The sequence below is a fragment of the Phacochoerus africanus genome, chromosome 8 (genome assembly GCF_016906955.1).
Source record: "Phacochoerus africanus isolate WHEZ1 chromosome 8, ROS_Pafr_v1, whole genome shotgun sequence".
NCBI classification, from domain to species: domain Eukaryota; kingdom Metazoa; phylum Chordata; class Mammalia; order Artiodactyla; family Suidae; genus Phacochoerus; species Phacochoerus africanus.
This window is the reverse complement of record NC_062551.1, coordinates 5342223-5365439: the sequence shown is the minus strand read 5'-3', so window position 1 is coordinate 5365439 and position 23217 is coordinate 5342223. Positions and strand designations below refer to the sequence as shown.

The 23217-nt window shown below is 44.2% G+C and overlaps 1 protein-coding gene across 2 annotated transcripts in view; it reads left to right on the top strand.

The window, feature by feature from the left end:
- Positions 1 to 23217, top strand: part of CDH13 (cadherin 13) — a 1025127-nt gene that overhangs the window by 430229 nt on the left and 571681 nt on the right. The gene's annotated exons all lie outside the window — the stretch shown is intronic.

Here is a 23217-nt window from a genome sequence, read left to right as displayed (position 1 = left end):
GACATCATCCTACCAATTACAAGAACTTTGTCTCTCTCTCTCTCTCTCTCTTTTTTTTTTTTTTTTTTGTCTTTTTAGGGCCGCACCTGCAGCATATGTGGCATATGGAGGTTCCCAGGCTAGGGGTCCAATTGAAGCTGTGGCTGTCAGCCTTCACCAGAGCCACAGCAATGCAGGATCCGAGCCATGTCTGAGACCCACACCACAGCTTACAGCAATGCCGTAACCCACTGAGCAATGTTTGACCCACTGAGCAAAGCCAGGGATCAAACCCATGTCCTCCTGGATGCTAGTCAGGTTCGTTAACCGCTGAGCCACTACGGGAACTCCCGATTAGGAGAAATTTGAGCCATGAGGTGTGGATTAGTTAGTATTTCAATCTTTATTGTAGTCTGTCAAAAGAGACATTATTCCCATTTTACAGAAGCAAATCTTGTGTTCAGAAAGCTTCAAACACTTATTCAAAGTGATATATTCACTAAATGCAGGATTGGTCTAGAACTGGGGTCCTCTAATTCAGGTCCAGCCTGGTTTCAGTTAAATGCCTCCTTTGCCCCTGCATTGATTTGTAGAACCTATGTCTTATTAGCATTTGATTGATAGTTATTGTTAGTGCAAATAATTTGAGCTCCTTTGTAATGATTAACATGTTTATGCAAGGCAAAGTCTCACATGCTTAGGACAAGGTAGGTACTAATGCCATTGTCAGTTTCATCTGGAAATTTCTAACTAGAGTTCATTAACCTGTCAGCCCTGGTTCCTTTTGAGCACCATACAAAATACAATTTTATTATATAATGGTGCTGATCAGTAGAAACCTTGAACAGGTGTCATCTGTCTTCGTAACACTTTTTTCTATATCTTGTATTCCTACTACTTCTTTTTTCTTCCACTTTAAAACTAAAAGTGTTGTGCTTCTCATTAGCTGTGCAATTCTGTTTTCACTATATAGTTTGATTTACTGGAAATCCAGGTACCATCTAGCTTTTCCCAGATACACCTATTATTGCTCTAAAGAGTGGGAAGCTAATCTTATCTAGACTCCCTAAGCAAATCTAGACTTTACTGGATTGGAAAGTTAATTTTTCTTCGGTATAACATGGCTTCATAATTATGTGAGGGAAGATCTGAAACTTTTAGAGAACTGCTTCATTTACAAAATTAACGGTCATAGTATTTTTGCTCAAACTGTACAAAAGCTAAATAATTCTCTGAGTTATAGGGAAAGCATTGTGGTTTCTAAGTACTGATGGGCGTATGAGATTGAGAATGGTTAAAAAGTACCTTATTTCTCTCTTCATCCTGAACATTTTTCACTTAGTTCTATTGGAAATTTTTGGCTCATTCAACCTTCATCTACAGAAGAAACACACCTTGCCATCTACACCTGCAAAAGAAACACACATCTCATTTCTGGTGAGATGAACTTCTTATTCTTCTTTCTCCTTATTCAGTATTCACTTTATGTCCCTTCCAACTCTTATTACATCATTGGAGTAATTGTCGCTTTGACGTGGGTTTCTACAGTTAGGCACATTTGGATTTGTTCCATGGTTACTTTAATATGCTGATTTTTCTAGCAACATGGGAATAAGTACAACCATTATAAATTATTATATATATCCACAGCTCTTTTGGAGAGTAGCCCAAAACCAAACAGGAGACTAAACATCATCCCAGAGAGGAGGCTTGGTCACAGATCTGCAAACCTCGACAATTTCCGTGTTCTTGGAGAAGTTATCCAACAGCTCCTGTAACGTGAGATGAAAAGCATCCTCTCTCTACCATAGCTGAAGGACCAATCACAGAAATGAAAGTACAATTAACAAAAAATTATCCCTGGGCCAGGACCACATTTCATGAGCATTCTATTGCCATCACGATTCATGATTTCAATTTTCAGGACTGAGAGTCTCTGCCAAAGCCCAATTTAAATCCTTAATAGGAGAGTCTGTGCCTTACCAGCATATGTCAATGCAGAGTCAGTCATTTTGGGTTTAATTCTCTTGGACTGACCACAGTTACATGCTTGGAAGGGCCAACAAAGTCACACATGTAAGCAATACTGTGCTAATCAAGTGTGGTATTTTCTCTTCTACTTCTGATCAACTGCAAGACTATTGTCAATTTAAACTTGAAAAGTGATGAGTTTTAGGCTAGAGTTCGTAATGTCTGGGTTTTAGTTTAAAGGAAATAGTGCCAATGCAATTCAAAGCCAAGGATATGCTGAAGTTTTTTCCAGTTCTCATAAAAAAAAAATCCTCTGAACACCTTTGAGGAAAAAAAAAAGTACCTTAATCTTGTCCTTTGAATAATGTCAAGATTGAGTTTACCTCTGGAGAAATATTGATATAAACTCCAATCAATACATCCCTATTTGTCACTGATTCTCTGTGTGCTTTCGACTAGTTGCTTAACTTTGCTAAGCCTCAGTTTTGCTCAACAAAACTTAATACTCCCATGTAGATGGGAATTTCAATTGCCTTTGTTTTTATCTTTTAAAAAGGCACTAGTCTAACAGATATGAAATATTCCCACATTAGAATGTATGATTCTTGGCAATCTAATACTCTGGAATTGCCTCTAAGCTATTACAATGCTGGTCTTTTTTACCTGAGGTTGGCCATTTTTACACCTAAAAAATACTTAATAGAGCTCAAGATTATGGGGTTACTGCTCTTCTTTAAGAAAAAAAAAAGAATATGACTCTGTAAGCTGAAAAGTCAAAGAATCAGTATAGGCATGCATGATCAAAGTCTGTAAAATAATTAAAACCATTCCACAGTTGCCTCAGAGGTATTACAGCAGGGCTCTAGGAGTAATCTTACTGGTACAGCCAGTACCCTGGTAGGGACAGTCTAGCTGCCTGAGTGATAACTTCTCCCTCCCTAGCTTCCACAACTCACTTGACTGGGATGATCAAGGAAAGCTTCTGGGAGGAGGTGGCATCTTTGGGATTTAAATGAGAAGGACATTCCAGGTAAGATGCATGACATGGGGAAGGAAAATATGAAACCTGTTTGGTGAACACAGTGCAGTTGCACTTGATCTAAAGCAGGTGATTTCATCAGAGGAAAAAAAAAAAGTTGTGTGAGCTCCAGTTTAAGAGGGCCTTGTATGTCAGGGTAAGAGGATAAAGTAGATCACAATACAAGGAAAGAAGAATCATGACTTTAATTGTTAATTTCTTCAAACAGCAAATATCCACTGAGTACCTATCCTGTGCTACCTTAAACATAACCTTTGATAAATAGTAATTCAGAATGTCTAGTCTAGAAGCATATCTTGGTGGACTGGAGGAGGATGAGAATGTATGGCAAGAGGGTGACAGAGAACTGTCACTGGTCCCAAAGATCTGGTACACATAGTAAAAAGTAGTGTTGGGGACCAAACTGAAGAGTGTGGCCTCAAGTAACATTCTTTTTTTTTTTTGCAAATTTCAGTGGTTGTATTGGGAATTAGAGTGTGTATCTTCAGCTTACTACAGTTTGCCTTCAAATAATATTGCAGCACTTCACAGATTGTAGAAGAACCTTATAAATGGTGTACTTCCATTCCCCCTTTCCCCAGCTTTTTCAGTCAGCTTTACACATTTTACTTTATTTTATTTATTGTGTATTGTAAATAAACCCCATGGTACATTGTTACTTCTGCTTTAAATAACCAGTACCTTCTAGAGGCCTTTTCAATTACTTTTCCAATACCTTACATAAACAAATTAGAAAAAAGGATATATTTCCCCACATATCCACCATTTCTTGTGCTCTTCATTTGCTTATATAGATCTATATTGCCATCTGATAGCATTTTTCTTCCAGCTAAAGGACTATTTAGCAGTTTTTATGGCACTTTTCTTGCTGGTGATGAATTTTATATATCTGAAAAAGTCTTCATTGCACTTATAATTTTGGGAGATATTTTCAGGCTTGGAATTTTGGATTGACCTTTTTGTCTTTGAGTATTTTAAAGGTTTGTTCCAACGTCTTCTAACTTGCATTGTTTCTGACAACACATCTGCTGTCATCCTTATCTTTCTTTTCTCTGTAATGTGTCTTCTCCCTGCTTCCACCTCCAGGCTCTGGCTCTTCTAAAGATTTTATTTTTATTACTGGTTTGAGGCATTTTGATTATGAGAAGAAACAGAGGGGTGAATCAAGAAAGTGTTGAAACAGATAAGATGTGAGCAATGGGAAAAGAGGTAAACTAAATGTAAGCCTACACAGATTAATCGAAACTGATAGTTGCTTCTTTGAGTCCAGTATTAACTATCTCTACAGGTAAAGGAGAACCATCAGTACAGAATGTACTGTATATATACCCTAACAGCAAAGTAATAGCTGCAACTTGAAAAGCACTATGTATACATATGTGTGTGGGTCTGTACACACACACAACTCTACAATGTAGGTTCTATTATAATTTCCATTTTATTCATGTTAAAACTGTTACACAGAATGGTTGAATACTTCTGTCACATTGCTAGGAAGTAGCAGAGCTGGAATTTGAACACAGACCATCAAAATAACAGTCGTACCTTCAACCGCAATTGTTAAACACCTCTTACAGTAAATGGCAGCCAGGTGTCCCAGAAATAAGATGTTGTCAGATCCAGGGGGTCCTTTTGTTATAAATATTCATATTAAAGGGATTAATAGTGGTGCTTCTTGGACATAGAAGATGTTGCTTTCAGAGCAATGATCTCCTATCTGATCTTTCAGCCTCTGGCTTAGATTTTTTTTTGGCTTTTGGCTTTTGGCTTTTTAGGGCTGTACCCATGTCATATGGAGGTTCCCAGGCTAGGGGTCTAATTGTAGCTGTAGCCACCAGCTTACACCAGAGCCACAGCAATGCCACATCTGAGCCGCATCTGCAACTGACACCACAGCTCACAGCAATGCTGGATCCTTAACCCACTGAGTAAGGCCAGGGATCGAACCCTCAACCTCATGATTCCTAGTCGAGTTCGTTTCCACAGTGCCACGATAGGAACTCCTGGCTTAGATATTGAAGTGTCTTCAAATATAAAATGTCCATATCTTGAAGGTTAGAAATGTAGATAGACACTACAGTGTCCACTCATGGTTGCTACTCAGTGTATCCTACAAAAACTTTTGCAGGTGAAAGAGGTCATAAATGTGTTTGAACTCATGTATCATCCCATTTATAAGGCATGAGACAGAAACACCAAAATTCTTGGTGTAATCTCTCTGGCCTACCTATTGTACTTATAATGACAGTCATCATTTAGTGAGAATCATCTCAGACCTAAATACTTAGTCATAAACTTCTAATCCTTAGAAAAAGGACCCAAACTGCCACTATCCCAAACCTTATATTTCTTTTAACTTTGGACTCTTCTTAGCAGATTACTTAACCTCACTTTCCTTATCTATCACATGAAGTTAGTAATAGTAATTATCAAAATGCTGTTTTGAGGGTTGAATGAGATGATTTATCTATAAAGTTCTTAGGATAGTGCCTAGCATCTACCAAGCATTCAGTGAGTATAAGATGCTGGTATTATTATCTCTGCTGTTTCTTCTACCTGGGAGTTCCTACTTTGACCATCCAGACCTTAACTGTCCTGCAAAATCATGTCAACATTCAGCCCGCCACTCTGATCACTTCATTAAGGTACAATCTCTGTTACTGCTAACAGTCAGTAAACACAGCTGAGCATCTCAATTGATTGTATTATTCCACATAGGCCATTTTGCCTTCACAACTAGATTAATTCATCATTCACTGAGTTCATATGCTGTTTGAGCAGTAACTATGTACCAAGGATAGTTCTGGTTTCCTAGGGTTAGAACAGTAAATAAGAAAGGGAAAAAGAAAATCTCTGCCTCACTGATCTTACGTATTAGTGTGGGGAAGGAGAGGGCACAGACCAAAATAAATATAAATAAGTAAAATATGAGGCACTGTAGTTGGTAATAGTGATATGGATTGAAATAAAGCAGAGAAGAGAGAGAGGAAGCATTGGAGAATACCATGCAATTGTCAGTATTGGAGTCAGGGAACACTTGGCTGAAGGAAGAGTACAAGCCATAGAGATCCAGGCATAGGGCGTTCCTGGATGAGGGTGAATCAGGTGCAGAGGCCCAGAAGTGTCAGTGTTCATGGTCAAAAAATGTCAAGGACTGGACTTGGCAAAGGACAGGGGTGGAGGATGTAAGGTTGGAGGATAAAGGGGGTGGGTCAGGTTGAAGGGGGCCTCACAAGCTATTGTAATGGACTTGGCATGCCCTTTGATAAGATGGAGAGCTGCTGGATGTCACTGAGCCAGGAGCCATATCTTATAAATGACAAACCAGTATTGGAACAGAGCTTGGAGTTAGAAAAAATCCTCACAAACTTTACAGGAACTGGTGTGGTTGTGATGACCTCACCCATTTCTGAAGTGAGGAAACTGATGCTCAGAGAGGAATAATGAATTCCCCCCCTTTTTTTTGTCATGCAGCCTTGCTGGCAGAGGCAGGGTAGAAACCAAGGTTCCCCAACTTCCAGTCCAAGAAGTCTCTGCAGCAGGCGGAAGCCGAGCCCCACTTGTGTTACTGAGTTGAAAGCAACCGTCCTGTAGCCCTCTTCACAGTTTCCTCCACCTGCCTCCTCTGGGTTCTTCCTCTCTGATGTCTAACCAGCACTGGTGCCCCACTGGAGTAAGAATTTAGGGCTCGGTCGTGCCTGGTGAGCAGAGCCAGGGCAGCATAGACTTGACAGTGCCTTCATGGGAGTTGGAAACAGCCATCCCTTGAGGGCCACAGTCCTCACAGGCATATGGCTGCAGAGCCCAGGGCGAAGGGCAATCCTTGCCCTCCTCCTCCCAAGGCCTTTGTACACAACGCTGCCTTCACCACTGTAAATGACAACCAGACACCTCTTCAGGAGTTTTTGTGTTTCAAGTGCCCTGTAACATAGTGGACGTCACATGATCCGTATTCAGTGAATTATGACTGGTTGAATTCTTTCTTGTTTTTTATCTCCTAATATGAAGAAGATCCTCTGTGTCAGCCTATGGTATAGGACACAAATTAAGTTGTTGCACAATATTTTTTTGAGCATATACTAGATGCTAGCAGTAATCTAGGCACTGGGGTTATGGCTACCAAAAAAACTGACAAAAATCCCTGTGTTTAGGGGGCTTACATTCTAGTGGAGGAGACAAATAATGAGATAAATCAATGTATGTATGTTTGATTGTTACCTTGCAAAGGGGAGAGAAATAAAGCATGGAAGACTGTAGGAAGTTTTAGTGAGAGAGGGAAATGCCAGCTGGAGTGGCCAGGGCAGCCTTCATAGAAAAACCGACTTTTATGTAAAGGTCTGAACAAGGTGAAAGAGGTATTATGGTAACAGAATAATGTCCCCAAGATGTCCACACCCTGATCCTCAGAACCTATGAATGTAGTTACCTGAGGGCACAAGCAACTTTGCACATGTGATTAAATTAAGGGTTTGTGTGTCTTGGATTATCCTGATGGGACTGCATAATCACAGAAGTCCTTATACAATAATCACTCATAAGAAGGAAGCAGGAGGCCAGAAATAGATTGGAAGTTGCTACGGTGCTGGATTTGAAGATGGAACAAGGGGCCACAAGCCAAGAAATGTCAGTGGCCTCCAGAAAGTGGGAAAGGCAAGGAAACATTCTCCTCTAGAGGAAGAAACACAGTACTGATCATATCTTGAGCCCAGAGAGACCTATCTGAGACATCTGACCCCCAGACTTAGAGGACAATAAACATGTGTTGTTTTAAGCCACTAAGTTTGCTGTAACCTGTTATAGCAGCAAAAAGAAACTAATACAGCACCTCTGTAAATATCTGGGGGTAGAACCTTCCTGGCAGGGAGGGCAGGAGCTGCAAAGGCCCTGAGGTAGAAGATATCTATTGGCCTCCATGATGGCCTTGAAACTAGACTGGGTCAAAGTGATTGAAGGGGTCTTGAGGTTCAAGGGACCAGGGGATGGAGGAAGATGACATGAAACACCACATGCCGGGACAAAGGCACTGGTTTTCCCATGTCATCCAGCTCATGTTTTCACAGGCTGACTCTGGTTGCTGTGGAGGTTATATTCAGGGCATAGGAGCAACGGCTTGGGAGGGGGTGTTAGGAGGCTTTTGCTGTAATTTAGGCAGAAGAGGATGTTGGCTTGGACCAGAGTGGCGGCCCTTGGGAAAGGGTGGCAGGGTGAGAAGGAATTCTGAATATATATTGGAGATGGAGCTTCTAGACCAGATAAAGGGTCAATGTAATACATGTAAGTTTGCCTGGAAGAGATCTTGAATTCAGTTCTTTGAGTAAATAAAAACTTACTAGGGATTAGTTGGCTGTAAGTGCATGGGTTTAATTCTGGGCTTTTCTATCCTGTTCCACTGATCTATATGTCTGTCTTTGTGTCAGTACCATGCAGTTTTGATGACTGTTGCTTTGTGGTATAATCTGAAGTCCGGGAGCCTGATTCTTCCAGCTCCATTTTTCTTTTTCAGGATGTCTTTGGCTATTCTGGGTCTTTTGTGCTTCCAAACAAACTTTAAAATATCTTGTTCAAGTTCTGTGAAAAATGTCCTTGGTAATTTGATGGGGATTGCATTGAATCTGTAGATTGCCTTAGGTAGTAGAGTCATTTTGATAATATTAACTCTTCCAATCCACGAGCATGGTATATCTTTCCATCTATTTGTGTCATCTTTGATTTCTTTCATCAGTGGCTTGTAGTTTTCAGAGTACAGGTCTTTTGTTTCTTTAAGTAGGTTTACTCCTAGGTATTTTATTCTTTTGGATGCAATGGTAAACGGGATTGCTTCCTTAATTTCCTTTTCTGCTTTTTCATTGTTACTATATAGAAACACTATCGATTTCTGTGTATTGATTTTGTATCCTGAAACTTTGCCAAATTCGTGGATAAGCTCTAACAGTTTTCTGGTAGAGTCTTTAGGATTCTCTAGGTATAGTATCATGTCATCTGCAAATAGCGATAGTTTTACTTCTTCATTTCCAATTTGGATTCCTTTTATTTCTTTTACTTCTCTGATTGCTGTGGCTAGGACTTCCAGAACTATATTGAAGAGTAGTGGCAAGAGCGGACATCCTTGTCTTCTTCCTGATCTCAGCGGGAATTCTTTCAGCTTTTCAGCATTGAGAATGATGTTCACTGTGGGTTTGTCATATATGGCCTTTATCATGTAGAGGTAGGTTCCTGTTATGCCCACTTTCTGAAGGGTTTTTATGAGAAATGGGTGTTGGATTTTGTCAAAGGCTTTTTCCGCATCTCTTGAGAGAATCATATGGTTTTTATTCTTCAGTTTGTTAATGTGGTGTATCACACTGATGGATCTATGACAAAGGAAGCAAGACTATACAATGGAGAAAGGACAGCTTGTTCAATAAGTGGTGCTGGGAAAACTGGACAGCCACATGGAAAAGAATGAAATTAAAACACTCCCTAACACCATACACAAAAATAAACTCCAAATGGATTAAAGACCTAGATATAAGACCAGACACTATCAAACTCCTAGAGGAAAACATAGGCCAAACACTCTCTGACATAAACGACAGCAACATCTCAGATCTACCTATCAGAGTATTGACAATAAAAAGAAAAATAAACAAATGGGACCTACTCAAACTTCAAAGGTTCTGCACAGCAAAGGAAACTCTAAACAACACAAAAAGACAACCCACAGAATGGGAGAAAATCTTTGCAAATGAATCGACTGACAAGGGATTAATCTCCAAAATTTATAGACAACTTCTGTAGCTCCGTACCAAAAAAAACAAACAACCCCATCCAAAAATGGGCAGAAGATCTAAACAGACAGCTCTCCAAAGAAGACATACAGATGGCCGAGAAACACATGAAAAGATGTTCAGCATCACTCATTATTAGAGAAATGCAAATCAAAACCATGATGAGGTACCACCTTTCACCAGCCAGAATGGCCATCATCTAAAAGTCTACAAACAATAAGTGCTGGAGAGGGTGTGGAGAAAAAGGAACCCTAGTACACTGTTGGTGGGATTGTCAATTGGTGCAACCACTGTGGAAAGCAGTACGGAGATTCCTCAGAAAACTAAACATAGAACTACCATTTGACCCAGCAATCCCACTCCTGGGCATCTATCCAGAGAAAACCACGACTCGCAAAGACACATGTACTCCAATGTTCATTGTAGCACTATTCACAATAGCCAAGACATGGAAACAACCTAAATGTCCATCGACAGAGGAGTGGATCCAGAAGAAGTGGTACATATACACAATGGAATATTACTCCGCCATCAAAAAGAACAAAATACCAGCATTTTTAGCAACATGGATGGACCTAGAAACGATCATGCTAAGTGAAGTCAGCCATACAATGAGACACCAACATCAAATGCTTTCACTGACATGTGGCATCTGAAAAAAGGACAGACGGAACTTCTTTACAGAACAGATGCTGGCTCACAGACATTGAAAAACTTATGGTCTCTGGAGGAGACAGTTTGGGGGGTGGGAGGATGTGCTTGGGCTGTGGGATGGAAATCCTGTGAAATCAGATTGTTATGATCATTATACAACTACAGATGTGATAAATTCATTTGAGTAATTAAAAAAATGGAAAAAAAAAACTTACTAGGGAAAGGTGGCACACACAGACAGCAAAAAATAGAATGGGTAATAATCTAATCCCCAAGTGAAATGGTCTGGGTTCAAATCCTGGCTCCTCCACTCACCAGAAGCATGCCCTTGAGCAGTTTTTCCGGGTCTCGGTTTTCTGCTCTGTAGCACGGGGTATAGTGATACCTACAGAGACTACATGAGCATTAAAGATAAAAATGCTCGTAAAACTTAGTGTTTAACCCATGGTAAGTGCTCAAAAAAGGTTCTCTCTCATTATCTAGAACTCACTGATTTTCAGAGAGAGTTTCCTGTTTGCAAAATGCCTGAAGAATTTAATGTGGAGAAGAATTTGTAAACAAATGAAATCTCTCCCTTCCTGTGGGGCATAGTCACGGAATAGCTGGGATGCTAAAACACATTTCTCTTTGTCCCATAGTAGATTTTCCGAGCTCCATTATCAAATAGTTGGTGTGTCTGTCAATTGTCCCTTTGAAAAAGGAGCCTGATCCTTCAGTCTTTAAGGAAGAATGAGTATCACATGGCAACTGAATATTTATAACACGCTCTCCTCTTTTCTAAGGGTTGTTTTACCACCCTCACGTCAAACCGCTGGGCCCAGGGAAACCTCAGATGTCGGAGAATACCAAATGTGGTCTCTCTTTCCCTTTTTCCTGGTAGATCTGACACACCTTTGAACCTTCAAAGGCTGCAGTAATCAATGATGTGGGGAGACACGACTTTGCGCGCATCATGGCGAAGATGAATTTATTAATGTAAACTGCGTAGTGTGGACGAGCGGTCGGGGCTGAAGTAAAATGTGAGGATCTGTAATCCAGCAAAGACCAAAGAACAAAGGGAGGAGAGAGACATGGAACAGGCTGATGAAAGACACTTTGCTGATTTGGGACTTCACTGGAGAGAGCCAGATGAAAGGGAGATTATTGCATAAGTACGTTAATGTAACTCTGGTGTTTTAATTAAAATGTCTTTCACAAAAGAGGAAGAGGAATAATGTACTGAAAGTTTGGGGGAGGCATCCAGGAAAGAAAAGAAATTTACAGGAAAGGGAGAAAAGAGGGTGATTTAGGTTAAATATTGAGAATAACTCCCTAAGCAAAATAATCTTGAATTTCAATCATAGAGGGTATTTAAAAATCGACTGGACAAAGCAGGCAGTCGACTTTGGCGGCCAGTGTGGGACACTGCTTCTAATTTTAGAGTTTGTAGCACATCAAGAAGTTAACGCCCGAAACCAAAGAAAGTAGAGAAAAACAGATCTCAAAAATAGACAAAATCCAGAGAAGGAGTCCTGGTGATGTATGCTTCCTTTTCCTTGCATCAGGACCCTGCTTCAGTTCCCTCCCTGGGTTACTGCATCTGAGCTAGGAACACCCCAGGCCTAAGGGAAGCGTTGGTGTCACCCTGCTACTGGAGAACTTTAATTTGGGGCCCTCCTCTTCCTGGGTCACCATAAGAGCCTGCCTGAGAAGCTGGGCTTTCTTTTGGGTAAAAAAGTAAGGAAGCACTTGATTTTATATTTGCTAAAGTCACACACTGGTTTTCTGAGTCCATCCTAGAATAACCCAGTGAGATCTGTCATCATCCAGTCTCTCCTTGAGCCGGGCACATGAGAGGTCAGGCCTCATTGCAGGGTGGCTGTGCCATCCATATCCTTGGCCAGTGCTGTCTTCTGCCAGTTAATGAGGCAATTCAGCCGCAAGGGAGGGGAGAATGCAGAGGTGTCCATTCCAACCTGATGATTAAATGTATCAGGTGTTAAGTAAAAATGCAACAAGCCTCCTCTCTGAGGTTGCCTTGAGGAAGGGAAAACTCGAAAAATCCTTTGGAAAAAGAAGAAAAGTGATTCATTTGTGTAATGAATGCAATGAAATAGCTTGCCCTCTGCTATTTGATTGCATTCATTAAACAAATAAATAGTTTTTAAATCTTTATTGAAGTTTAAAAATTGAAGCTTGCATTTTTGCATACTTATGCACCCTGGCAGAAGAAACCCGAAGTTAATAGAAACTATCCAGAAACTGCTGTGTGCCCTGAACCGGAGAATGACACAAACAGTATATAATAGGCGCCTGTTATGGGGGTGTGTGTGTGTGTCTATATGTTATCAGGGAAATAGGGCTCAAGGCAATTGTGGAAAGAATAATATCCAAGTTAGAGGAACACAGGACAAATGAAGGCATAAAGTCACCAGAGAGCATGGCGTGTTCAGGCAAAAGCAGGTTGCAGCTATAGAAGTTATGGCCAGAGAGGTGGGTTGGACCCACTTGGGGTTACCAACCATGGCAAGATCAGAGCTGTCTGCTGTGGTGACTGGGGCTTTGGCAATGTGTCATAGGTCCTTTAAAATGTGCATAAACTTTGACCTAGTAATCGCATTTTTGTTAGCCCATTCTAAGGAATCCTTATTAGAGAAAAACAGGTAAAGAAAGAAAATTTAACATAGTGTTTTACTTGCATTTTCATAACAGGTGGAAGAACTAAATGTACAAGCGTGGCACCAGGGAAATGGTTAAACATGGACTGATGTGTGCACGTGGTGTATTATGCAGCCACCAAATGACGTTGACAGAATTTGTGCCATGGGAGGGGAGAAAGCTTGTTATTTATATTAGGTTCAAAGAGCAAGCTACGAAATTGCTCTGACCCATCAATGTCAACTTAAGCAAAGAGTATTCTAAACACAGAGGGAAGACACAGAAATACTGCTCTGTTTGTCTGATTCAGGATTATGAGTAAATGAATCCTTTTTTTTTTCTGACTGTAAATAGAATAGATTCATTACAGAAACTTTAGAAAATACGGTAAAATACTACTTTTTCTCAAATTCTGACCTTAACGGCTACTTCTGGGGAGCCCAGCCTGAGAGCGCTGAGAACCTGGTTGTTCACTGGGCTTGTGCGTAAAAGGAAGTGAGGACTCGTGCAGAGCCTGCGGGTGGGCTACCGCAGAGCAGGTAAAATGTGAGGATCCAGGCAGGGAACATGCTTCTAGAGAAGGAAGAGGTGAGTTGCAGGGGACGGGCGGCTCAGGTGGGCTCTGTAGGAGCTCGCACCCCCTCGGAGGCGGTCTGGTGGAAATAAAGGAAACCCAACCATAGGGCCTTTGGCGCTGAGAAAACGGAGCCAGGAAACCTTGGCGGTTTGGGCGGGAGGTGGGGAAGGACAGGACTCAGTTTGGCTTAAGACATGTTGAGCCTGAGGTTTCCCATCTTTGTTGTGGAACTTCCACAGGGAACATTCGTGGCAGGCACCCAAATAGCCGCTGCATCGCAAAGCATCGTTCTTCCAACAGGTGCTTTCTTGGAAGGCCAGTCATACACGTATGAGCTCACGCCAACCACAGAGCGTGGGCTCCGGGCTATGTGAGCGCACATCTCGAAAACCTTCTCAGATTAATACAGCTGTTGAGGCCGGCCTACATATGTGTATTAGAAAAACAAGCCCATCTGCGCCGCGCCGCAAGACGCCTCCAGGTGTTCAGAAGGAGCTCTTTAACATGAATATTTTATCAGTGACAGAGCAGATAGAAGGAAATTGTATCCATTATCTTCCCATCACCGTCACACGTGGTTGAATGGACCTCTGACTAAAGAATCCAAATACGTTTAAAACATTTTTCACCTCCCATGAAACCAGCAAGTCCTGATTTGTGTTGTTACTGCTCCTGCTAGACTCATGAAATATTTCGGAGGCAGTTCCGTCTTGCAAGTGTGATTTGGCAAATTTTCATCCAAGGCGTTTGGTTTTGTTTTATTTTCTTTTAACTAGCAATTCAAATGTGGGGGAAATTGACATTTTAGAGCAAGTGAGAGAACATGCGCATGTGTGTGTGGGGAGAGCGGGGTTGTTTTACTTGTGTCTTATTTTTAAGTTCAGCTTTTCAAATCAGAATAACAAGTAGCAGGAAAGAAAGTCTATGAAGAAAATGTGTTCTTCAGGGATGGGCTCTCAGCTCTGACAGGGCAAGGTCAAAGGCAAGGTCAGATCCCAGACTTCGGCTTAAAGCTGTTCAGAGGCTTCTCAGAGCCCTCAGGATTCTGAGCAGACTCTCTCTGTGGATGGAAGAGGTCTGACCTCTTCTCCCCTTCCAGCCTTTTCTCAGCTTCTGGAGCCCTACCTCTCTGCTCCAGCTCTTCTGGTCTTTGGCCAGGTTTTGCCTCTGTGGCTTTTCACACACTATTCCCCAGGCCCAGAACTCTCTTCTTCATTTCCCTGCCCCTGGAGGAATTCCACTTGGCCTTTAGGTCTCGGCTCAGGTACCATTTCTTCCAGAAAGTGATGGTTGTCTGCCCCGTGGTCCAAGGGGTGAATTTTCTAAAAAAAAATTCTACAGATTCTGTGACTTCACAAAACGTTGCATGCCCTGGGGTGAAAGAATCCAGAGTCTGGTCCTTGTCTTGTTATAGAAATTATTTCTAGGAGAAGCCTAGAGGGGGTGCTGAGACTGGAGGACGCATGGCCGGGGTGGGCAGAGGTGAGGAGGGGCAGCCCCAGGCGGAAGGCCCTCGAGTCCGCGCCTGCACCCTGAGGATCCCGAGGCAGAGGCAGAGCGGATGAGCATCGAGGGTGCCTGAGATGCACAGAGTTGCTAGGAGCCAAGGCTGCTGGCCCTCCCGGGCCTTGGTAACCTTGGCGGCTTCGTCCTTTTACAAAGGGAAGCAAGTAACAGCATTAATGAGAGAAGGAGACAGAGAGGTTCTGGAGTCGCCACTCACACTGCCAACTCCCCTGAGGAAACTTTCCTTTCTCCATTGATTCCTTTGGCCAAAGCCATTTCTTTCCCCCTGAGCATATGTAACCGAAAGACTGCCACATTCAGTAAATTGGGAATGAGGTTTCTTGTTTTCGTCGTCAGCCATCCCCAGAGTCCCCGAGAGGGACTCATTGCTGGAGACACTGACTCTGATATCGCTGATGATCACTTCTGGGAAAGCATGGGGCCTGGGGATTCCGGGGAACAGTGGCCTGCACCCGTTCCTCCCAGCCACACACCAGTGGGTCGTGAAAAGCCCGTGTGGCTTAATTAGCAATAGCAGATTGACTCCAGGCCACCCTAGGAATCTGCCAGCCATCATCTCTGCACCCCAGCTTTAAAATAAGCGCTGGGAGTTCCCATTGTGGCTCAGCGGGTTCAGGACCTAACATTGCTGCAAGCTGCATCTCACAGAAGCGGCTTGGATCAGATTTTACTCTGCCTGTGGCATAGGCCACTAGCTGATTCAGCCTCTAGCCTGGGAACTTCTGTACGCCACAGGTACGGCCATAAGAAGAAAAATAAAATCAAATAATCTCCATAACAACCTGCCTCCATACTGATGGACATTTTCCACGTCACCCCATTTTATTGTCAGCATAAATCTGTCCTGTAAACCTACAGCAGATGACTCACCTCGGCTGGCATTTGGCTTCCAGAATAGTGGGAAAAATACCTGAAAACAGAGCAAGCTTAGTATGTTGCCCCCCAACCCCTAAATTTGCTGCTGAAAGATTGGTGTTTGTGGACAGTTTCTTCATTTAAGTAGGCAAACTTTAGCCCCAGGAGGTAATACAGCAGCTTTAAATCTCGCCCCAGGTACACCAAAGCTGGCTGAACCATGCATTTGTTTGCATACAAAATGCGAACTGAGTAGCACAGAACCCACCTCCTAGCACCTTACAGTGCAATGAGATCAGCTGCAAGAATGGAATAAATTGGAGATTGATTTCTGCTGCTCCATTCATTTGCAGACATTTGCAGACAATTAAACTGTCCCCCAGCACTATAGGTATAGCTGCCCCTTTTAGCCAGAGGCTGATTGAGATTTGTGACCTAGCCTCTGGGAAAACAATTCTCCAATTCCATCTGAGTAAGGAGCTCTCGCCAGGCTCGGCCCTGAGGAGGTGAATAGCATCCCGCTTAGATCAGGGGCCTTTGGGGTCACAGAGGCCTGGGTGCCCATCTCTCACTTACGACCAAGTGACTTTGGATAAGTCTCTTTCATCTTTGAACCTCAGGAAAACGGGCTTGTTTTCCTGCGAGATGTTGAATGAATCAAATCAGGTAATGTGGCAATGTGCCGAGCGCAGTGCCTAGTAACTACCCAGGAAATGGCAGTGTTTCCTTTGGCAGACTTGGGGAGTCCAGGGATAGGATGCCAAGTAAACCTTAGGATCAGAAAGATAAGAAACAGGCTGTGACCTTCAGCCTTGAGTCTGGGTCACACATTTTAGACTCTTCAAATGAATAACTCTCAAGATCATTCACCCAGACAAACACCAAGCACCGTACCTTTGCAGCCAAGCAGTAAAGGCTCCCTGTTGCCTGGGAAGCACATCAGACCTTCTCATCAGGATCTACAAGACTGGCTACCGCTGGGCCAGCTGACCGCTTAAGTCTCAGTTGGCGCTGCCCTGCCTCACTCCCTGCTTTGGCCAGAGGAACACTTCCAGCTTCTGTGATGCTTTTTCTTATTAAAACAGCTCCTCTTAGCACATCATCTTGCCCAAATTTTAGGAGAGTAGGAGCGAGAGCCAAGGGGGTGGCTTGTGGCTTCTTTGTCAAGTTGCTGCTGTTTTCCCTTCTCTTTATTACCTAACACTGAGACAGGGTCAGGGGCTGGAGGGGTGGGGGGGATGCTTCCTGCCCCTCCCTAACACTGAGACAGGGTCTGGGGGTGGGTACAAGAAGACCCTCTGATGGTAGCAAGACAGGTCCAAGCTGCTTTCAGGCCTTGGGTTCATTGTGACGAGAGCAGGTCTGTCCCTGTCACTTCTCACCACTTTCTTGGAGAGGCTCCTGGAAGGTCCCTCAGCTGCCTGGGGTGGCAGGCGCAGTGACGGCCAAAGCATGGAGTGTGGCCCCAGCCATACAAAGCCAGTCTGGGCCCAAACCTCTATGTCTCCTCCAGTTCTGGGGCACCCGGCCAGTTAGCCTCTACTCTGAGCACTTATCTTGATGGTGTCCCAGGAGGGTTCCCTGGGAACAAACCTTGTGGCTCCGAGAAAGTGGCGTGGCGGGGGGGGATCTCTGCACCCCTGTCTGCTGGGGAATGAGGGCATAGGAGCAGGCTTGGGGGGAGTGAGCCCAGGAGCCGTTGAGTGTGGTCACAGCAGAGGTCTCAGCCGTCAGGCCAGCCGGGCCTCGGGGAGCCCTGAGCGAGCTCCACCTGGAGCCCGCGGCTGGCCCTGCACTATTAGCTGAGCCTCCGTGGCAGCTGTACCCGCTTCTACTTCAGGCTCTTAGCTGTGAAACAGAGGCAGAGTCCGCGAAAGTACTGTGAAAACATAGTATGATTCCCTCTACGAAATGCCCAGAGAAGGCCGATGTGTCCAGACAGGAAATGGATTTGCGGTTGCCAGCTGCTGGGGCTGAGAACAGGGGCTGAGCAAACAGGCATGAGGTTTCTTGCAAGATGATGGAAGGCTCTAAAATGAGTTCGTGGGGATGATCTCACAACCCTGTCAATGTCCTGATAATCACTGCCTTGCGCCCTTTAACACGGGTCCACCTACTTAAATTACACAACTTAAACGAGACCGAGATAATACATGAAAATATCGTGGGAAGGGAGTTCCGGTCGTGGCTCAGCGGAAACAAATCTGACTAGTATCCATGAGGATGCAGGTTCGATCCCTGGCCTCACTCAGTGGGTTAAGGATCTGGTGTTGCCGTGAGCTGTGGTGTCGGTTGCAGACATGGCTCGGATCTGGTGTTGCTGTGGTGTAGACCAGTGGCAACAGTGCCAATTTGACCCCTAACCTGGGAACCTCTGTATGCTGCAGGTGTGGCCGTAAAAACACACGTATATAGATAGTTAGATGTAAAGAAGGGATAAGGACTCCAGCCAAAAGTGGACCCCAGCTCTCCTTTCCCCCAAATCAAAGGCTCAGATGTGCATTCTAGGAAGAATCTTAGTGCCTTGTGAAAAAAGAGTTTGAAAAAGGAAGAAGCCCCATAAGTAAACAATTCTTTAGCCCTTAAAATCTATTCTTCACACAGCAGCCAACATCAAATATACGTGGGGGGGGGGGGTGGTCAGTGGGCTCCTGTCATTCTGCAGCTAAAAACTCTCCCACAAAATCAAACACAGTAAAACATCTTGTGACTCACATCTCATGCATCTCTGAGGTCTATACAGCCTGCCATCCGAGATCTGAATTCCCTTTACGAGGACCCTGGCCTGTCTCCTCCCCTCTCCCCGGCCACACAGGTGCCTCCCTGCAGCTCACAGGGGCCTGGGTTTGTTCTTGCTGCTGGCAGCCGCCTCCCCCTGCCCAGCCTTCATCCTCCAGCTCTGCCTTCCCAGAGGGCCCCTCCCGGCCTCCGCGTATGGAAACCATCAGCCACAGTCCTCTGGGCACGGCCAGCCCACCTGTCTGTTCTCCTGGACCATGTCCGTCACCTGTCTCCTCCCTCTAGAACGCAAGCGCCATGAGCACAGGGGACTTCTCTCCCGTGTGCTGCGTGGCCCCAGGTGCTGAGAACTGCTCCTGCCAGGAGGGGAGTGATCTCTGGATAGTTTTTGAAGAAATGAACGAATGACCATGCGTCCACTCATTCTCTCCTTTTCGAGATCTTCATCCTCTCTGCCTTCCTGCTCCACCTGGCCGCCCCCTTCACCTTCTGCCCCAGCCCCTCCCCCTGTCCCTCATAGTTGCAGGGTCTCCCCTTTATTTCCAAGCTGCTCTGAGGGGCTATGTGATGCGATTCCCCCAGGTAGTGTGAAACTCATTTTAATGCATTGCCAGTTTCTCCTGAAATTGGAAAGCAGGGCAGAAAGCAAAGGAGACTGTAAACTCCTATACCCTGCGACAGAAAGACGAAGACCTGGTCAGCCCACCGGAGGTGGGAGATGTTTATGTAAGGGTGACAGGTCCCTGTAATAAAATCCAGCCCTTGTGCGTCCCCCATGAGCACATGCTTCTGCCCCTTTGACTTACGCAGGGTTGGGTAAGGCTGCTCTGGGTTCAAAGACACCGACTAATCACTGGTCCCAGGCTGCAGGTTTATAGGGAGGTGCCCCAGGAGGCCCGTCGCTCACTTTCTTCCACATGCGGTGTGTGTGTGTGTGTGCGTGTGCGCGCGCGCGCGCGCGCTTGTGGCTGAGGGAAGAGCCTTGGTTTGAAGCGGGAGGTGTGTTGTGTGTGTCGTTCGCTCTAGGCGTCTCTGTGATAGGCATCTGTTAATGTGTATTTGTGTGTTAGACCCTGTCAAATGGATTCTGAGTGTGTGTGTGTGCATGTACATGTGCCCATGTGTGTGTTGTGTTCAGTGAGAGTGGCTGCGACTCTCCTTGAGTCTGTAAGACCTGGCCTCAGGCCACCAGAAGCTGAACCAAGAGGCACCCAGTGGCTTGTCTTCCTTTGCCCACGTCCCCTGTCCTGGTGTTAGCAAGGCCTTCCTTCACTTTTGGGCTGTTCTTTGGAGAGCACAGCCCACGTCCACAGGCCATTTCTCACTTCACTCTGCGGACCAAGAGCACAGGCGAGTCATTCTTCTGCACAGATGAGAAACCTCTTAAGCCTCCCAGGGCTTGGTTGTGCTGCGGATCCACTGCCTCCCCTCTTCTGGCATCAGTCTCCATTTTGTCTTCATTCCCCTCCCCCTCCTCTCCGCCCACTCCCCTTCCCGGTCCCCCCTTGAACTGACCAGCTTCTTCCCATTTCCTGCCTTTCCTTCCTCAAAGTCCTCACTTGCCATTGGTTCTTCTGACCCTGGACCCTAACACACTTCAAGTTGCTCTTAAAATCATCCATTGCCTGTCCATCATCAAACCCAACAGCCTCCATAGAACGTTCAGCCTGTTGCAGGGATGGCTGTGCTGTGTGGTCGTGTAATATGGCCGTGCACTCCCTCCTTTGTGAAGTCCTCTTCTCTCTGTTCTTTTGACATTCCTTCCTTTGCCTCCTCACCTTTCTCTGGCCTCTGCTGGCCTTTAAGAAACCTGTTGGATGGTTGGGTTCCTCCCCTTACCCCTCCACATTATCTGGGTGCCATTAGCTTCTCCTTCAGGTGTAGCTGCTCTTGTGTGTGGGTGACTGTGACGTTTCTCTGCCTCATTCATCCCTCTCTCCTGAATGCAACTCTTTAAATACCCTCCAGAAATCTCTCTTGGATGCCTGGTAGCCCCTCAAAGTCCACAAGTCTCTGGCACCCAGCATCTGTGCCCAGAGTAGCCTTTTTCCTATTTACCCAAGTCTTAGTAATGGCAACAGCAGAAGGCAAGGAGTCCTAAGGCAGCGTCTCCTTTACCCTGATGGTCTGTGCTTTCCCACACTTGACCCTTCCTCCTCTGTAAACAGCTCTTGAATTAGGTACTTTTAAACCTCTCTGCTTCTATCTTGTCTTCCTTTGCGGTTACAGCCACAGCCTGGTATATTCAGATGGATTTACATATAGAAACAGTCCCACATGCAAACACTCACACACATAGTTACACACACTTGTGCTTAGATATGCACATGGTATTTAAATGTCAGATCAAATGTTACAGCTCCTCCATGGCCCCAGACCCATGGGACACATGGGACACATGGCTTCAGACACACAGATAATTCATTAGCACAGACCTGATCAAAGGTAGACATTTGTCCCCAAACACATGGTTGATAGACACACACAATTCAGAAACAAGTGGAACCATAGACATAGGAACAGTCATGAATCAGTTTTGGTGAGGTCCCTGCCATTGTGAGGCAGAAAAGTTGAGAGGTGGAAGAAGAAGGATGCCGCAGTCCTGCCCACCATGGGGGGCTTGGCGGGTCCTGCACACCTGGAGGCGTCTGTACCATGGTTTCGCCCCCACCCTCCCTCCCAGATGCTCTCCTATCCTGAGACGCAGAGCCCCTGCTTCTCTCCAAAGCACCTTAGACCCAGGGGTTTATACAATTTTCCTTGTTAGCAAGCTTCTGGGGTGTTGGGAGAGTTGGGGAAATGGATTGGCAGCTGTGAGCTCGAGTAGCTGGTGAGCTGGGAGGACACCAGAGGTAGCGATGGGGACTCAAGTACCTGATCGTCTGGTCACCCATGAGGACAAAAGTCCCACCCATTCACAGGCTTGCAAACACAGACCAGTCCTCTGTTACAAGCAGTGGAATGTTTGTTACCATCGCTGAGGATGCTTTTCATTACTTTAGGCATTTTCAAAATATCGTCATAATAAACAGAAACCTACTTTTGCTCTGTGATCATGCAGAATCGCCAGTCCCTTCCATCTGCGTAGGAAATCTGTTCAAATGCTTTCCTAGGCATTCTCGCCTGTGAGCCTCAAGACCTTTGTTACTGTAAATAGGGTTTATACGTTGCACATATTTTACGTATTTTCTGTTCTTTTCTTACTCCGTGATAAGACAACAGAATCCTTATGGATGGTCTACATCAATGTTTTATAGATAGAATCCACTGTTTTTCTTTGTCTTTTCACGGTCCCATTTTCTTTCCTTCTCTGCTGTTTTCTGTGTGGTTGGATTTATTTATTTATTTATTTATTTATTTCCTTATTTCCTTATTTTGTGGGTTGATTAGGTTTTTGTTGCTTTAACCCTTCTTATTCTTTTTTCTTACTAGCTTCTACATATACACACTCTAGTTTTCTGTCTTTGCCTGACTGTTAACTCTTTGATCTTCCTAGAAATTTCAGTCTTTTATTTGTAGTTATTCCTTGAGGTTTTACACATGATTCTTCTGTGTTTAATAGAGTTTATAGAAAATAGAGGGCAACCAATATAGTATTCTGTGTTTTCCTACACATTTTGTCTTTCATATCCTCTCTTCTAGCTAGGTGAATTGGAGCAACTCACATAGTCTCTCTGAGCTTAACCTTCCCCTTTGGTTAAGGAGGGCTAAGAGCTGCTGGGGAGCTTTATCGCGGATGTTAGAGTGGACACACGTGACGTGCTTACCACACCACCCACCACCTGTTCAGTGAATTATTGTTACTGTGGTAGGTTGTGGTGGCGATTATAGAAGCAGTCAAATGATGATCCCAGAGGTTAGAACATGGTCTTCACAAACTGCGTAACTGGCAACCACCTAGGGTCCCCTCCAGCCCAGGGACCCAAACTTAACCTTGTCCTGTGGTTGAATATCCAGGCAGTTCGTGATTTTTGCTCTTTTTAATTAATGTCTCACTAAATGTCTTCCTGCTCTCAGTTTTGTTCCTCTTTTTAATTTAACATTTGAATGTATTCCTAGAAGTGAAATTACAGTGTGAGAGATACGTATATTTATAAGGTTCTTGATACAAATAATATGCCCTGACTACTTTCTACAAGAGTAACAATGGTTTACACTCCAACCACAATCAAGAGAAAGACTATTTATAGAAGCTTTCGTAGCCTTAACTTGTCTTGTTTCCTATTGGACCTTCCTACATAAAGTTTCCTTTAAAATGTAGATAAATGGATACAGATAACACTGTCACATGACATATATATATGCACACATTTTTTATGGACCATGGGTCAGTGATTGCTTTAAATGACAACTGTCACATGATTTTCATAGCAACCTACTGTCCAAAGTTTGAGATGCTTACTTTTGCTGATTCATAAGATAATTTTAGTGTGTGGCATTGAATGTTTATATATTGAAAATGATATCCCATA